Source organism: Elgaria multicarinata, chromosome 21 (genome assembly GCF_023053635.1).
Source record: "Elgaria multicarinata webbii isolate HBS135686 ecotype San Diego chromosome 21, rElgMul1.1.pri, whole genome shotgun sequence".
Classification (NCBI taxonomy): Eukaryota; Metazoa; Chordata; class Lepidosauria; order Squamata; family Anguidae; genus Elgaria; species Elgaria multicarinata.
The window spans coordinates 1,725,622-1,737,584 of NC_086191.1; the positions used below are offsets into that span (position 1 = coordinate 1,725,622).

Here is an 11,963-nt window from a genome sequence, read left to right on the forward strand (position 1 = left end):
CTGGCCTAGCCTTACCACTCCATCCAGCTTCCCTCCAGGGAGCCTGGGCACACCTTTGGCTTCCACGGCCACCACCAACGGCCCCTGGCAGGCACCACGCCAAGGAAGCCATCTTCCATTCACATGACACTTTGGGTGGGAGGAGGCAGGCCAGGGGTTACGTGGTGCAAACACACACACACACACACACCCTGGTGGCTCACAGTCCTGCGTGATCCGTCACCGTGGCACTGGGCTGTGGCTGCTCTTCTTACAGCCACCCAGGCCAACGGAGCCAGGAGGGCACCTTTGCACATGCGATTTGCACACCCACCCCTGCAGCCCACCCTTATGAAAGGCCACCCTGGCTGGCTCCACGCACCCCAACAGACGGTTGCTCTGGTGAAGCAGCCACGGCTGTGTGCAGCATTCACACAAAAGTGGTGTTTGGGAGGGGGGGAGAGGGATGTGTAAACCAACAGCTCTGCACTGGACCCACGGCAAAAGCCACCTGGCCAGCCCCACCCCTTACACACACGGGGGGGGGGGGAAATGCACCCCCTCCTTTTTTTCCTTTTGCACAATACAAAGATAAGCAACATGCAGGATGCAACTGGGCAGAGATGCGGGAAGGGGGGGGAGAAAAAGGCCAAGTCAATAATGCAACCACGCCTCCTCCTCCTTCTCCCCCCCCCCACGACGACCCCACCCCCCACCCACCCCGCTTTGCAAAGCCACCCAGGGCTCCTTCTTCCCTGGCCCGCTCGGCCAAGCCAGCTCCGGAGAGGCCCTTCCCTCGAGGGAGGGGGGAGGGTTCACACCCCCACCCCCACCCCACCCCCGGAGAAGTGCACCTTCCTCGCCGACCCCCTCCCCAGCAAAGAGGCCCGGGGGCGGGGGGGCTGCCTGGGCCATCTCGCACAACTCGGATCCAGCCTCCTTCCCCCCCTCCTCCCCCCCCGAAACAAAAGGAAGCCCGAGACACGCTCCGGACCGGATTACCCTTGCAGCCCCCGCGGGGTCCTGTTGCTCCGGCTGGCGCGTACGCGGGGGTGAGTGGGGTGGGGTGGGGTCCCCGCCTTCTCCCCTGCTGCCCCCTCTCCGGCTTTTGTTCCGGGCTGGCCCCTCGCCTGCAAAATTCCACAATTTGCTCCCTCGCTGCGCGTCTCGGGCGGCTCCTTCCGCTTTCCATGCAATTGCAGAAAGGAAGCAAAAAATAAATAAATAATGTTCCAAAAAAATAATAATCCCCAGTTCGAAACAAGGCACCCGCCTGCGGCTCCTGGCCTGGGAAAAGGGGGCGAGGGGTTGCACAGCGCCGCCCCGGGAGCTCCGGACCCGCTCCCCGCCCGCGTCTGGCGGCGTGTGAACAGGGGAGGATTCGAACCCGCGGACGCCGCTCGGCTGTTCCCAGGGCCGTGCGCGCCTCCCTCCGGCGCTCCCATTGTCTCCGCCGCGAAGTTCCCAGCGCCTCCGCTCCGCCCTCCCAGCCCGTGAGTTCTATGGTTGACTGTCCAAGGGGAAGGGCGGCAGGAAACTGCGCGGGCGGGCGGGGGAGAAACTGCTGCGCCTTTTGGGGACCGGGCAGGACTTCGACTCTTCTCCCCCAAACCCTCTTTTTAAAAAGGGAAGACTTTGGCGTGCAAGGGAATGCCCTGGGGCGGAAGCCAGGCTCCAGCTGCACGCCCGGAATGGCTTCCTCGCCCTTGCAGAGGAACTTTTAATTCCACAGTGCTGCTTTCCTCTGGCGGAGAGGGACGGGATTTGCAAAACAGACGCGGGGGCGCGAGGGGAAGGTTTGTTGCTGGGATTTGGGTGGGGGGTGAGCGGTCGTTTGTGTGTGTGTGCCGATATTATTTATGAATTTCGTCTGCCAAAAATGGCACTCAAGGTGACTAACATCCCAATGAAAACAGAAATACATAAAAACAGATCCAAAACAGAATTAAAGGCACAACAATAAAATAAACAGGCAGCGCCCAATTAGTTAAAACCCCTTTCAGTGACAGACCTGTTTACATGCTTGAATGTCACCTCTTTGCCTGCTGAACAAAAGGGGGTGGGGCTGCCTAGCTTCTCTCCCCTTGAGTCCCAGAGCCAGGAGCAGCCACCAAGAAGGCCCTACCTGCATCCCTACCCAACGTTCTTTGAATGGCAGGAGCACTGTGAGAAGGGCTTGTCCCAAAGATCTTTTAAAGCCAGGCAGGCTAGTATGGGAGATAGACATCGTTCAAGTAGCCCAGTCCCAGACCATTTAGGGCTTTGTAGGGCTTTATAGGTCATTACCAGCACTTTGAATTCTGCCCTGAAATAGCGGGGGGGGGGGGCGGCATCTATACAGAACTGCTTTACCTGATGACCTCAGGTAAAGCATCAAAAGGGTTAATATGCCAGGAGTGCTGAGCCTGGGCTACCCAGACAGGAAAATTCGCAGCACCATTGTCACAGGGTAGTAACGGGCAGCAAATATTGAGTGACTGAAAACCTCCAAAAGCATTTTTTGTTCTGTTTTGTTTTCTGGCAACTCTGCGCTGCGCAGCTACAGTTCATTGGATTTATGCCTTATACCTAATCACTGTTCTTACTTTTGTTCCGGAATGAGACTTTAATGTCGCAACGGCGGCCATTTCTAAACACTCGCCTGGAGTCTGCCCCCTGCCCTGTATTCTCATACCTGCCTTGCACTGGGATCCATCCCTTAACTATGCTCATTCTTAATCTGAACTGAAGCCATCCCTGACACATGAACAGAGCAAAGTTAAAACTCACATTAAAACGACACATCGCAACTGCGCAGATTCGCAGCAAATACTGGCTGTGAGTTGGCAGCTCTGTCACATGAACAACAGATCGCAACTGTGCAGCCAGGATGGAGTATATGCAGCATGCAGACAAGGCCCAGTAGCCAGTGAAGCTGCTGTCACAACGGAGTCATGGGCTCCTGGTAGCCAGCCCTGGTCAACAGTCTGGCCACAGCACCCTATTTTCGGAGGCAGCCCCACACAGAGTGTCCATTACAGCAATCCAAACAGACTACTGTAACTAGGAAGAATCATGTTAATCATGTTTATGATAAAATCCAAGACAGTTAAAAAAGTCCTACAATCCTATGCATGTTTAGGCAGAAAAAAGTCCTACAATCATATGCATGTTTACGCAGGGAAAAAAGTCCTACAGCTTCCAGCATTCCCCAGCCAGCAAGGGATGCATAGGATTATGCACTAAAGCTCTATGCTCATTTATGCAGGATGAGGCCCCGTTGAGCATAGTGGGGTTTTCTTCTGAAGGAAATGTTCACAGCATCACTGCAAGCTGTGTGGACTTTATTTATTTCTAAAATTTATAATCTGTCTTTCATCCACAGTATCTCAGGGTGGCACATACAATCAAATCTAACATAAAAAAAATAGAATTTCATATTAAAAAGCAAATTAAACAACAATCAATCTTCAACCAGCAAACCAAAAGATAATAAATTTCAGTTTAAAAGTTTCATTTTTTATTATTATTATTATTATTATTATTATTATTTATTTATATAGCACCATCAATGTACATGGTGCTGTACAGAGTAAAACAGTAAATAGCAAGACTCTGCCGCATAGGCTTACAATCTAATAAAATCATAGTAAAACAATAAGGAGGGGAAGAGAATGCCAACAGGTACAGGGAAGGGTAAGCAGGCACAGGGTAGGGAAAAACTAACAGTAGAAAGTAACAGTAGAAGTCTGCACAACATCAAGTTTTAAAAGCTTTAGGAAAAAGAAAAGTTTTTAGTTGAGCTTTAAAATCTGTGGTTGAACTTGTAGTTCTCAAATGTTCTGGAAGAGCGTTCCAGGCGTAAGGGGCAGCAGACGAAAATGGACGAAGCCGAGCAAGGGAAGTAGAGGCCCTTGGGCAGGCGAGAAACATGGCATCAGAGGAGCGAAGAGCACGAGCGGGGCAATAGTGTGAGATGAGAGAGGAGAGATAGGAAGGAGCTAGACCGTGAAAAGCTTTGAAGGTTAACAGGAGAAGTTTATATTGGATTCTGAAGTGAATTGGAAGCCAATGAAGAGATTTCAGAAGCGGAGTAACATGGTCGGAGCGGCGTGCTAAGAAGATGATCTTTGCGGCAGAGTGGTGAACAGAAACCAACGGGCTGATGTGAGAAGAAGGAAGGCCAGAGAGAAGAAGGTTGCAGTAGTCCAACCGTGAAATAACCAGTGCATGAACAAGCATCTTGGCAGAAGAGACAGACAAAAATGATCGAATCCTGGCAATATTATACAGGAAAAATCGACAAGATTTAGCTACTGCCTCAATATGAGGAATAAAGGAGAGCGAGGAAAAAAAAAGGCTTAAAAAAAGCCTTAAAAAAAGGCTTTTAAAAAAAAGGCTTAAAATTCCTGGCCGTGGGTTGGGGGTGGGGAGCAGCGTTCATGGAATATATGTGGCACAATCCTAGAAATGTTTACTTTGAAGTAAGTTGCATGGAGTTCGGTGAATCTGTTTTCATAGAATCATAGAATCGCAGAGTTGGAAGGGGCCTACAAGGCCATCGAGTCCAACCCCCTGCTCAACGCAGAACTCCACCCTAAAGCATCTCTGACAGATGGTTGTCCAGCTGCCTCTTGAATGCTTCCGGTGTGGGAGAGCCCACAACCTCCCTAGGTAACTGACTCCATTGTCGTACTGCTCTAACAGTCAGGAAGTTTTTCCTGATGTCCAGCTGGAATGTGGCTTGTTATTCCGCATCCTGCACTCTGGGAGGATCAAGAAGAGATCCTGGCCCTCCTCTGTGTGACAACCTTTTAAGTCTTTGAAGAGTGCTATCATGTCTCCCCTCAATCTTCTCTTCTCCAGGCTAAACATGCCCAGCTCTTTCAGTCTCTCTTCATGGGGCTTTGTTTCCAAACCCCTGATCATCCTGGTTGCCCTCCTCTGGACAGGGAGGACAACCAGGATGATTTTCTAAGCAAGTGAGTTGGTGATTGGATCCCTTCAGTCCAATCCCTGTGTCCAGTCTCCAAAGTACCTTCCATGGAGTTTAATCATAGCTCAGTGTGCTGAAGATTGCAGCCTGGTGGAGCGTAATGTACGGATGAATTCCCATCAGTGCTTCCCAAGGAGGCAGAGAGGGTTGTCCGAGAGGCCTGGTCCACCAGCCTGTCCTGGCGTAAAAATAATGCAAAGAGGAAGACACTTCCTTGAACCCCCCCTCCCCTCCCCTCTCCTCCCCGAGATCCTGGCTACCTTCGCTTGCAAGGAGCTGATCTCCCTTTCTCTTGCACGAGATGCTCAAGCAGGTGGTCGCTGTTTAGCTCCAGGCATTTCTGGATGATACCTGTTTTCAAGGCCAATTTCCATTTGGCTTCCAGCCCAGTTTCAGGGCAGAAAAGGCAACAGTTGCCGGTGTGTGTGTGTGGTCCCTGTAGATCCGCCCAGAAGCATTTAATACCATCAACCGGGGTCTCCTTCTAGGTTGGGAATTGGGGCCCTCTTATGACCACTGACTCTGGGGTAAACCCCAGCCCGGTCAATGGCATTCCTTCTCCCCAAAAGGCCCAAATGGGGCAGAGAGCCAGAAAATATGGGCCGTCCCTAGGAAATAGAGACATCTTGGAAGTACAGAGAGGAGACAGTTTTCACGTGACTCTCCCACCTTACAGGGTTGTTGTGAAGATAAATAGCGGTGAGAACAATGCACAGGGGGCTTGAGCACTTTGGAGAAAAGGCCGGATATGAATGTAATAAATGATGCTGCAACGCACGGCTCCAACAGTCCCTTCTTGTTTACTTCTTTGTTTATCAAGGACAGTCCCAATTTCTCATTCTCTGATTTTGTCCTTTATTTGGCCTTTTGGGGGATGCCCTGTTAAATTGTTGTGAGCTTGGGTCGCTATGCTTCCGGGTGACGCTCCCTTTGCAAGAAATTAAGCCACCAGCTGGACCTTAGCGCACCGCCATGCCAATGCATGCATGCGCACGGACACTTAGCCTGCCGTTTCACAGCTGCTGGGACATATTTGCAACTCTTACTTCAAAGGATATGTGAAAAATGTACCAACCCCCTCTGGGCTCTTGAATCAACCGAGGGCTGTTTCAGAATAAACCAGCCTTCCCCAACCTGACACCCTACAGATGCCTTGGAGTACAATGGCCAGGCTGACTGCTGTTGATGGGACTTGTAGTCTGTCCACACATCTGGAAGGTGCCAGGTTGAGGAAGGCTGGGATAAATGAACATGGCAAGAGCCCTGAGCCAGTCCGTCGGAGAGTGGGGCTCCAGCCTTCTTTGGGACGTTGCACACATGGCCCTGTTCTTGTCCACGAAGGGTTGGAGGGCAACGCAGCCCCCTTTAGCCCTAAGAAAGCAAGAGACTCACTAGCCCGCTGGACCACCCAAGTTACCTTCAAGGCAGAGTCATTATCTGTGCCTGGACGCTGCCTTTTCTGCTCTCCCTCCACAATTTGCCCCATTATTCTAATCGAGGTTGAATTTTCGCCTGGTGCTCTGAGATGCCACCCACCCACCCACCCGGCGGCCAATGAGATCATCACCAGGTTCAGATCTGTGGTCATTACGGCATCCCTGGTCAAGCTCACGGCCTAGAACTGCCACCTCTCATTACCTCCCCTCAGGCGTGCCAGGCAACAGCCCCCCCCCTCATACACACACACACCACTCCCCATTCTGTGGGGCCTTTCAGGGGCAAGGAAGGGAGGGAAGGTTAGTCAGAAAGAAACACAAGGCTGGGAGGAATGGACCAAATGACAAGAGTGAGCCAGGAAGGCCTGCAAGGGTCTCGTGGCGGCCACGTCAGGACTGGAAGCATCCATCTGGTCAGGAAGCACCAAAACGGGCAACGAAAGCCACGGGAGGCCACTGGCCACTTCACAGCCCACCCACCGTCACACTTCCACACTTTTCAGAGCGAGACAGAAACGGGTTTTACTAAATTCGTCCCGTCTTGTGTTTTGGGGATGGTGAGGAGCCGTTTGTTTCTTGGCAGAATGGGGATTTTTTTAAACCAGAAATTCGCTCTAGTTGCACTAAGTCGCTGCAGCACTAATTTGCATTCACTAGTGCAAATAGTTAGTATGAATTGGTGCAAATCCACACACACCCTGTGAAAGAACAGTCCACAAGTCTGCCAAATCTACCTGATTCACCCAGAGTGCAGGAGACGGAATAACGGGCTCAAGTTACAGGAAGCCAGATTCTGGCTGGACATCAGGAAAAACTTCTTGACTGTTAGAGCAGTACGACAATGGAATCAGTTACCTGGGGAGGTTGTGGGCTCTCCCACACTAGAGGCATTCAAGAGGCAGCTGGACAGCCATCAGTCAGGGATGCTTGAAGGTGAATTCCTGCATTGAGCAGGGGGTTGGACTCGATGGCCTTGTAGGCCCCTTCCAACTCTGCTATTCCATGATTCTGTGAAAGAAAGGTGGTCCGCTGCAGAATCAGGTTTGGATCCCTAGAAATCCAAACTAGTTTGAATCCATTGCAGGTTTCTCCGACATTTAGTGGAAGCTGGTGGCTCTGGTGTCGGTGGGGCGGCAATTCCGCTCTGGGTTTCTGTCATCCCTGAATACCAATCCATGGGAGGTAGGAGGTTGTTTAACCTTTCCCCAACCTGGCGCCCGCAAGATGTCCTGGGCTGCAACTCCCGCGTTGCTAGCCAGCATGCATTTTATATCTAGACCCACACGCGCACATTGCACACATCATGGGCAGGGAGCTTCGGCTATTGGGCGGTATAAAAATGCAATAGATAATAATAATAATAATAATAATAATAATAATAATAATAATAATAATAATAATAATAATTTCAAGGGGAGAGGAGATGGCGGAAACCGGGAGGGGGGAAGGGGGTTGAGGCTGATCCCTAGAAGAGCTTTTTTTCTGCCCCTGCGGGCTCAGCGGGAGGAAGGGAGCCTTACAAAAGGGTTCCCCTCCTCTCCCGCTTTATTCATCCTTCAGTCTGAATCAGAGCGATCCCCTCCATTCAAAGGAAGAGGGCGGAGCCAGCCTGCCCGAGCCAGCCAATCCAGCTGCGCCACAGGCTCCATTGATGGCGTTTCGAAGGTGTTTTCTCTTAAAGGGCCAGAGGAGAGGAGAGGAGAAGGCAGGTGCGATGCAGCACCTTGATGTTCAGAGACTCTCGGGGTGTTTCATCTCCATGTTGGGTCACCCGATTATGGCTGCAGCCCTATACCCGCTTACCCAGGACTGAGTAAGCCCCAACTGGGCTTAATTTTGAGTGGACAGGGTGACCCTATGGAAAGGAGGACAGGGCTCCTGTATCTTTCAGCAGGTGTCATTTCTATGCATGCAGCAACTGGTGATATTCCCTCTTCATCACAGCAGTTAAAGCTGCAGGAGCCCTGCCCTCCTATGTATCCAATCAAAAGGGCACGGCTCCTGCTGCTTTAACTGTTGTGATGAAAAGGGAATTTCACCAGGTGCTGCATGCATAGAAATGACACCTGCTGAAATCTCTACAACTGTTAAAGATAGGGTGACCCTATGAAAAAGAGGACTGGGCTCCTGTATCTCTAACAGTTGAATAGAAAAGGGAATTTCAGCAGGTGTCATTTGTACGCATGCAGCACCTGGTGACATTCCCTCTTCATTACAACAGTTAAAGCTGCAGGAGCTATACTAGTGTGATCAGATACAAAAGAAGGAAGGGCTCCTGCAGCTTTAACTGTTGTAAAGAAGAGGGAATTTCACAAGGTGCTGCATGCATAGAAATGACCCCTCCTGAAATTCCCCTTTCAATACAGCTGTTAAAGATACAGGAGCCCTTAACCTCCTTTTCATATAGTCACCCTAGCTAAAGATCCATAGGTAGACTGTTCCACTGCAGTACAGATCGTACCATCAGGAAGTTTTTCCTTATATTTAATCAAAAATCTAGGTATCTGTAACTTATACCCATTATTCCAGATCCTAATTTCTGTGGCCATGGAAAATAGTTCTTGACCATCCTCCCTGATGCACTGGAGGCCTTCAAGAGGCAGCTGGACAACCATCTGTCAGGGATGCTTTAGGGTGGATTCCTGCACTGAGCAGGGGGTTGGACTCGATGGCCTTGTAGGCCCCTTCCAACTCTGCGATTCTATGATTCTACCCTCAGTCTCCTTTTCTCCAGACTGAACATCCCAAGTTCCTTCAGCCTGTCCTCTTAGGGCAGACTGGTGGTTCATTTAAGTCCAGGGTTTCAGACCGGAGTTTTCTGATCCCCAGCATCTATGTAGGGATGCCGGAGCTTGAACCTCCTACATGATCATAGAATCGTAGAATAGTAGAGTCGGAAGGCACCTATAAGGCCATCGAGTCCAACCCCCTGCTCAACGCAAAACGTGTGTTCTACCCCAGAGGTACAGACCCTCCCTAGGACTTGTGACCCTGGTTAACCAAGTTCCTTCCCCTTCTCCTCGTAGAGCCTGTCCTCAAGTCCCTGGATCCTCTTTGTTGCCCTCCTCCGAACCTGTCCTGACCAGTCAATGCCCTCCTGGAAATGCAGTGCCCAGAATCGTTCACAATACTCCAGGTGTGGTCTCACTGGGGCCAAATAGAGATGAACCAGGGCTTCACGCGTCTTTGATACAAGGCACAATTCACTGGGACTTCTTCCTGACGCCACGTGCTCAGAATTGGACTTCATCCGTTGTCCCCCATTTTTCAGGTGCAGAATTTGAAACACCAGCAAAAACAAAGTACCTTCTCAGAAAAAAACCTTAATCCTGCAGCCTAGGTTAAGCATAAAAAAAGAAACTACCCATGCTTGCTTAACTAGAATCACTTGGCTCAATAGCCTTGGCCATGCTGGGATGGGATGATAGGAGTGGCAGTCCAGCACATCTGGAGTGTACCAGGTTTATTATTTATTGGGGAAGACTGGTCTCTCATAATGATAAAGAACTCAGGGAGGGGCTCCGGAGATTATACATGTTCTCATTGCTTAGTGAATGGACAAAAAGCCTGGCTTGCGCTACTGAAATCTTCGTTCCTTCCACTAGATGGAGCCAGTGTCCACACCTCTGAGCGTTTTTCCTTGTTCATTTTCCTAAAAATGAATTCAAAATTTAAATGCTAATACATAAATAAACAAAATACAAAATGTGGTCTTATACAGCATTAGGCACAGTCGCCAACACCGGAGTTGAAGCCCATCAATCAATGGCAGCTCTGAATCAAGGGCTTTACAATATAAGTCTTGTAGCCTCCAGAAGGGCACAATTTAGGGACGGTGTAAAAGCCACAACGGAATAGAACAGGCCGGAACGACCCCATTATATTAAAAAATCATACCAAAAACAGTGGCATGTGTTAGCAACACTTGGGAACAATAATTTAGGACTAAAACCATTGCAATATTATATCACTATTAACCCCAGGAACGGGCAGCCAGAAAAAAGACACATGGTTCACCCAGTCCTTCTCCTCACACCCTCCTCTGGCTGCCACTTTCCTCCCCACCTTTTTAAAATTATTATCTGTATCTGCGCAGCTGTGCACATACAGACAATAAAATTGAAAAATGGGGGAGGAATGGTCCCGTTCCTCTCCTCCCCCCCCACCTGTTTTTATTTTTTTACTTAGGCAACTCCGTTATTCTTTCTCACTTCCCTCAGCAGCTTCTGATACCATTGATCATGGTATCCTCCTGGATCGATTCTGGACTGGGGATTGATGGAACTGGAAATTTTTAACTCCTTTACAGCCCTACATGGTTTGGGTCCAGGCTACCTGCGGGATCGCCTTCTCCCGTACAATCCGCCCTGCACACTCAGGTCTTCTAGGAAGAATTTACTTCAGTCCATGAAAACTAGGCTGACAACCATTACCCAGAGGACCTTCTCTTCTGCCGCTCCCAGACTATGGAATGGCCAGCTGGGAGAGATCCGCCAACTCAACAGTCTTCCTGAATTTTAAAAGCTATAAAGACTAATCTCTTCTGGCAGGCCTACCCAGTCGAATTTTTAAAAAGCTGGCTATTTTAATAATGTAGTAGTTTTATATGTTTTTAATCAGTTTTATATATATTATAGTATTTTTATATTTGATGTTGTTCTCCACCTCGATCCAGAGGCAGAGGCGGGTAAGAAATAAATTTATTATTAATATCATTATTATTATTATTATTATTATTATTATTATTATTATTATTATTGTTGTTGTTAATCTGCTTGCGAGGAGTGGACAAATGGATTCTTGGGTGGTTCTAATCTACTGCAAGAAAATCTTGTTCAGCCTGACCCATTAGGATGCTAACTAGTAAATGTCTGCCATTAGCTACACAAATGTCCTGTTTCACAAACCATTCACAGCCAAAAGCAGGGAGCAATTTTAATTCTTGATGGCAGAATAGGTGCTGCCTCTTTTCTTTCTCTGATTCAGCTGGTTTTTATTCATAACGTCCAGGGAAACAATCATATGTCCAGTGTTGTGCTCTGCTCAATCAGTCCAATGTACAATTCAGCTCCACTAAAAGATCACACTGTGCACTAGTCAGGGTAGAAGAGCTACTAGCCTTTAAGCCAGGAGTGTCCAACCTCTTTGCCCAAGGGAGAAATGCAAATTTAGGGAAGCTCTCAGGGGCCAAATGCCAATGGTGGGCCAACGACACTTACAAAACACAAGTGCTGGACCATTCAGGTCGTGGCTCCATTAGTCCCCTCCGTACGATGCCATGTGAATCACGTTGCTTCACCCTCCTTCAGCTCCTACTTGAGGAATTGCTCAGTCAACGTCCCCCACCGTTGTTCTGCAGAGCTTTAGGCACAGGCTGATGTTTACCGTTCATTTGGATTTTTGCTCTGAGCTCCCCACACACAAAGTCGAGAGATTTCTCTGATTTCTCTGGTCCACCATATTGTACCCCAAGCGGGTACACTATTCCATTTAGGGGCGCAATCCTATGCATGTTGAGACAGACAAGAGTCCTACAATTCCCAGCATGCCCCAGACAACTGTACTGCCTGGGA

General features: G+C 49.4%; 1 protein-coding gene across 2 annotated transcripts in view; it reads right to left on the bottom strand.

The window, feature by feature from the left end:
- VANGL2 (VANGL planar cell polarity protein 2) overlaps window positions 1-1,057 on the bottom strand; it is a 56,639-nt gene extending 55,582 nt beyond the window's left edge. Inside the window, exon 1 of one of the 2 annotated variants that reach the window (XM_063145793.1) lies at window positions 982-1,057. The gene's annotated coding sequence lies outside the window, so the exon portion shown is untranslated. Of the gene's footprint in view, window positions 1-15; window positions 73-981 lie in introns of those variants that run through there. The other variant, XM_063145792.1, reaches the window with a different exon arrangement.
- Window positions 1,058-11,963: the final 10,906 nt, after the last annotated feature.